The sequence below is a fragment of the Phascolarctos cinereus genome, unplaced genomic scaffold, assembly GCF_003287225.1.
Source record: "Phascolarctos cinereus isolate Bilbo 61053 unplaced genomic scaffold, phaCin_HiC Scaffold_4;HRSCAF=312, whole genome shotgun sequence".
Lineage (NCBI taxonomy): Eukaryota > Metazoa > Chordata > Mammalia > Diprotodontia > Phascolarctidae > Phascolarctos > Phascolarctos cinereus.
The window spans coordinates 358,118,296-358,124,295 of NW_027555847.1; positions in this window are offsets into that span (position 1 = coordinate 358,118,296).

Consider the following 6,000-nt stretch of genomic DNA (forward strand, 5'->3'; position numbering starts at 1 on the left):
CTAAGTATACCATCGTATCATCTGCAAAGAGTAATAGTTTTGCTTCCTCATTGCCTATTTTTATTTCTTCAATTTCTTTCTTATCTTATTGTTATAGTTAGCATTTCTAGCATAATATTTTAAACAGCATTTTATTTTTTCCAATTACATGTAAGGACAGTTTTTACATGCATTTAAAAAATTTTGAGTTGTAAATTTTCTCCCCCCTTCCGTCTCCTGCCCTTCCCTAAATAGTGAGCATTTGATAAAGGTTATATATGTGCAGTTATGTAAAACATATTTCCATATTAGTCATGTTGTGAAAGAAGAAACACACCAAAGGGAAAAAACATGAAAAAAAAATAAAGAAAGTGAAAATAGTATGCTTTGATCTACATTCAGACTCCATCAATTCTTATTCTGGATGTGGATAGCATTTTCCATCTTGAGTCCTTTGGAATGGTCTTAGATCATTTTACTGATTAGATTAGCTTAGTCTTTCAGAACTGATCATTGCACAATGTTGCTGTTACTGCATACAATATTCTCCTGGTTCCACCCACTTCACTTTGCATTAATTCATGTAAGTCTTTCCAGGTTTTTCTGAAATCCTCCTGCTCATCATTTCTTATAGCACAATAGTATTCCAATACAATTATACAAACAAAATCAATGCAATCAAGATTAGGAGGAAAGCAGAAAGCTGGGAAACAATTTTTCCAGCATCTCTGATAAAGGCCTCATTTCTCAAATATATAGAGAATTGTGTCAAATTTATAAGATTACAAATCATTCCCCAATTGATAAATGGTCAAAGGATATGAATAGGTAGTTTTCAGATGAAGTTATACATAGTTATATGGAAAAAAATGCCCTAAATCACTATTGATTGAAGAAGTACAAATTAAAACAACTCTGAGATACCACCTCACACTTATCAGATTGGCTAATATAAGAGGGAAAAGAATGATAAATGGAGAGGATGTGGGAAAATTGGGACATCAATGCACTGTTGGTGGAGTTGTGAACTGATCCAACCATTCTGGAAAGAAATTTGGAACTATGTCCTAAGGGCAATCAAATTGTGCATATGTTTTGATCCAGCAATACCACTATTTGGTCTGTATCCCAAAAAGATGGTAAAAAAAGGAAAGGACCTAAATGTACAAAAATACTTATAGTAGCTCTTTTTGTGGTGGAAATTGAATGGAATTTGAGGTGATGCCCATCAGTTGGGGAATGGATGAACAAGTTGTGGTATATGAATGTAATTTGCTTTATAAATTTGGCTCAGTTTTGTATATATTTGAGAAATGAGGCCTTTGTCAGAGACCCCTGCTGTAAAAATTGTTTCCAAGTTTTCTGCTTTCCTCCTAATCTTTTTTGCATGGTTTTATTTGTGTAAAAACTTTTTAAATTAGTATAATCAAAATTACCCATTTTATATCTTGTAATACTGTCTCTTGTTTGGTCAAAAATGCTTTCCTTTTCCATAGAACTGACAGATAAACTATTTCCTGCTTTCCTAATTTGCTTATGGTATCATGCTTTATGTTTAAATCATTTACCTATTTTCACCTTATCTTGGTATATGATATAAGATATTGGTCTATACCTAGTTTCTGCCATATTGTTTTTTAGTTTTCCCAGAAGTTTTTGTCAAATACTGAGTTCTTATCCCAGAAGCTGGGATCTTTGGGTTTATCAAGCAATTTCCAATATAAATACTGAATAGGCAATGGACATCCTTGCTTCACCCCTGATCTTATGGGGCAGGCTCCAAGTTTATCCCTTTTGCAGATAACATTTGTTCTTAGTTTTAGATAGATACTACTTTTCATTTTAAGAAAGGTTCCATTAATTCTTATGCTTTCTTGTATTTTCAATAGAAGTAGTTACTGTATTTTGTCAAAAGCTTTTTTTCTGTACTTTTTGATAGAATCATATTATTTTTCTTGTTTTTGTTATTGATATGGTCAATTAGGCATATAGTTTTCTTAATATTAAGCCAGTTCTACATTCCTGGTATAAATTCCATGAGGTCATAGTCTATGATCTTTGTGATATATTGCTATAATCTCATTACAAGTATTTTATTTAAAAATATTGCATCAATATTCATTAGGAAATTGGTTTATAGCTTTCTTTCTCTGTTTTTACTCTCCCTGGTTTAGGTATCAAAATGTACTTCATCGTAAAAGGAATTTGGTAGGACTCCTTTATCTATTTTTTTTTGAAATGTTTATGTAGTATTGGAATTAATTGTTCTGGAGATGTTTGGTAGAATTCACTTGTAAATCCATCTGGTACTAGGGATTTTTTTCTTAGGGAGCTCATTTACAGATTCTTCTTGTTCTTCTTGTTCTTCTTCTTGTTCTTCTTCTTGTTCTTCTTGTTCTTGTTCTTGTTCTTGTTCTTCTTCTTCTTCTCTTCTTCTTCTTCTTCTTCTTCTTCTTCTTCTTCTCCTTCTCCTTCTTCTCATCTTTTTCTGATCTAAGATAGGGTCATTTAAATATTACATTCCCTCTTCTGTTAATCTGGGAAATTTATATATATATTTTGTAAATATTCATCTATGTCATTTAGATTGCTAGTTTTATTGGCATATAATTAGGCAAAATAGCTTCTAATTATTGCTTTGATTTCATCTTTATTGGTGGTTCATTCCCCCTTATAATTTTTGATACTGATAATTTGATTTTCTTCTTTCTTTTCTTAAATCAAAGTAACCAATTGTCTATTTTTATTATTTTCTTCATAAAACCAGCTACTAGTTTTATTTACTAGTTCAATGGTCTTTTACTTTTTATTGATCTTTCCTTTGACTTTCAAGATTTCTATTTTGGTGTTTAATTTGGGATGGTTTAAATTTGTTCTTTTTCTATTTTTTTTCTTTTTAGTTACATGACAAATTTATTGGTCTGCACTTTTTTTTTCACTTGATGTAAGCATTAAGTTGATGTTAATGTGCTGCTCAAATGACTGGGTGATAGGGCTCCTGTTGCTGTCAGAACTTTACATTGAGCCTTGGAGCTCAGAAGGGCATTCACATTTTTTCCTGCACTGTCTTTCAATTCTCCTTTTTCTGGGGCAGCTGGTCTGAGTGATTCAAATTACCAAGCCGATTCCTAACATAGTTATGAAAGAGGATAGAGGAGTATAACCTACCCCACCTCAGGCACCTACTTTGAGGAAAAAAGAGATTTATAACCCTCATTACAGCTATACATCTGCAACACCCTCTTTGGGATGCATGAAGGGCATGAACTTTCCTATACCCATTTCAAAGCAGGCCCAGATAGCCCTTAATTATTTCCTGTCAGGCATGATAACACTTTTAATTGTCTGTTGAGTCACAATTGTCTGTTGAGAACTCCATGGATATACTAAAGAGGCAGTTCTTTACTATCATGCTATAAGAAAAGATAAGTAGGATGGTTTCAGAAACATCCAGGGAGTCTTATATGAATTTCCCCTCCTAGATACTGCTTTTCTTGAGTCTCACACATTTTGATTATGTTGTCTCCTTATGATCTTTAATGAATTTATTGATTATGTCTATGACTTGTTTGTGACCCACTCATTCTTTATGATTATATTATTTAGTTTACAATAACTTTTTAATCCATGTTTTAAAGGCCCTTTATTGAATATATTATGTATTATGGTCTGAAAAGAGTTCATTTAATATTTTTGCTTTTCTGCATTTGTTTTTAAGGTTTTTATGACCTAATACATAGTCAATTTTTGTGAAGTTGCCATGTACAGTTGAGAAAAAGATATATTCCTTTCTATTCCCATTCAGTTTTCTCCAGAGGTCTATCATATCTAATTTTTCTGAAATTCTGTTCATCTCCTTAGCTTCTTTTCTATTTATCTTATGGTTAGATTTATCTAGTTCCGAGAAAGGAAAATTGAATTCCCCCACTAGCATAGTTTTGCTATTTTCTCACTTAACTCATTTAACTTTTACTTAGAGAATTTGGATGCTATGCCATTTGGTGCATATATGTTTAGTATTGGTATTACTTCATTGCCTGTGATACCTTTTAACAAGATATAATTTCCTTATTTCTCTCTTTTAATTAGTTCTATTTTTATTTTTGCTTTTCTGATATCATGACCGCTACCCCTGCTTTTTTTTACTTCAACTGAAACATAATAGAGTCTGTACCAGTCCCCTATTTTAATGTTATGTATGTCTTTCTGTTTCAAGTATGTTTCTTGTAAACAACAGGTTGTTGGTTTCTAATCTATTCTTCTATCCACTTCCCTTTTTTGGGTGAGTTCATCCCATTCAATTCATTACTAACTGTGTATTTCCTTCTATCCTGTTTTCTTGTATTTATCCCCCCCTCATCATCTCTTCCCCCCCCTTTCTTTTATTCTCTTCCACTTCTACTTCACTTTGGGTAAGATAGATTTCTATACCCAACTATGTTCATATATATATATTTTCCCCTCATTGAACCAGTTCAAATGATAGTTAGTTTCAATCACTGCCCAATCTTTCTCCATTTCCCCCTCCACTGTAAAAATTTTCCTCATGGACATCTGTTATATGAGATAATATCCCCCATTCTTTCTGTCCCTTCCCCTTTCTCCCAGTAAATCCTTTTTCATCACTCCATTTTTTAGAGATCATAACAATATAATCAACTTGTACCTGTGCCCTCTGCCTATGTACAGTCCTTTTAACTGCCCTAATAATAATATTATGATTTTTCTTTCATGTTTACCTTTTTATGCTTTTCTTGAGTCTTGTGTTTGATTGTCCAATTTTCTGTTCAGCTCTGGTCTTTTCATCAGGAATGCTTGATGTCCTCTATTTTTTAACTGTCTATTTTTCCCCCTATAGGTTTATATTCAGTTTTGATGGGTAGGTTGTTATTGGTTGTAATCCTAGCTTCTTTGCTTTCTAGAATATCATATTCCAAACCCTTCACTCCTTTGATGTGGTAGCTGCTAAATCTTGCATAATCCTGACTGTGGCTCCATAGAATTTGAATGGCTTCTTCATGGCTGCTTTCAGTATTCTTTCCTTGACCTGGAAGCTCTGAAATTCAGTTATAATATTCCCTGAAGTTTTCATTTTGGTATCTCTTACAGGAGGTGATCAGTGAATTCTTTCAATTTCTATTTTGCCCTCTGGTTCTAAGATATCAGGGCAATTTTTCTTTATAATTTCTTGAAATATTATGTGTAGGCTCTTTTTTTACTCATGGCTTTCAAGTAGTACAATAATTCTTAAATTATCTCTCCTTGATATATTTTCTAGATCACTTGCTCTTCTTGTGAGATAGTTCACATTTTCTTTGATTTTTTTCATTCTTTTGACTTTTATTGTTTCTTACTATCTCATTAGCTTCCACTTGCCCAATTCTAATTTTTAAGAAATTATTTTCTTTACTAGTTTTTCCCCCTCTTTTTCCATTTGTCTAATTCTGCTTTTTGAGGCATTATTTTCATCAGTGAAGATGTTAATTCTCATTTCATAATTTTCTTGCATTGCTCTCATTTCTTTTCTTATTTTTCTTTTAGTACTCTCATTTGGTTTTAAAAATTCATGTCTTAGCTCTTCTAGGAATTCTTTTAGGGCTTATGTTCAACTTGCATTTTTCTTTGAAGCTTTTTTTGGTATCTATGTTCATGTCATTGTCTTTTTCTGAGTTTGTGTCTTGATCTTCTCTGTCACCATAGTAGATTTTCTGGTCAGGGCTTTTGTTGTTCTTGCTGTTTGCTTATTTTCCCATCCTATTTCTTGACTCTTTTTTGGAGGGGAATGTTAGGAGATCTGGGCTATAGAGCCTCCTTTACTCTGCCATCTTGGCTCTGACTCTTTCACATTTTTATAATTAAAAAAAAAAGGTCAGTGGCTAGGTGCAGATTGAAGGTATAGGATGGGTTGGAAGTAGCTGGTGGAACAAGATCTTGAAGAGGGTTGGAGGGGATGAAATCAAGATCGCAAATAAGGAGTTATTTTTGGAAAGGAAAAGAAACACATCCTTAAAGAGAAGCTGG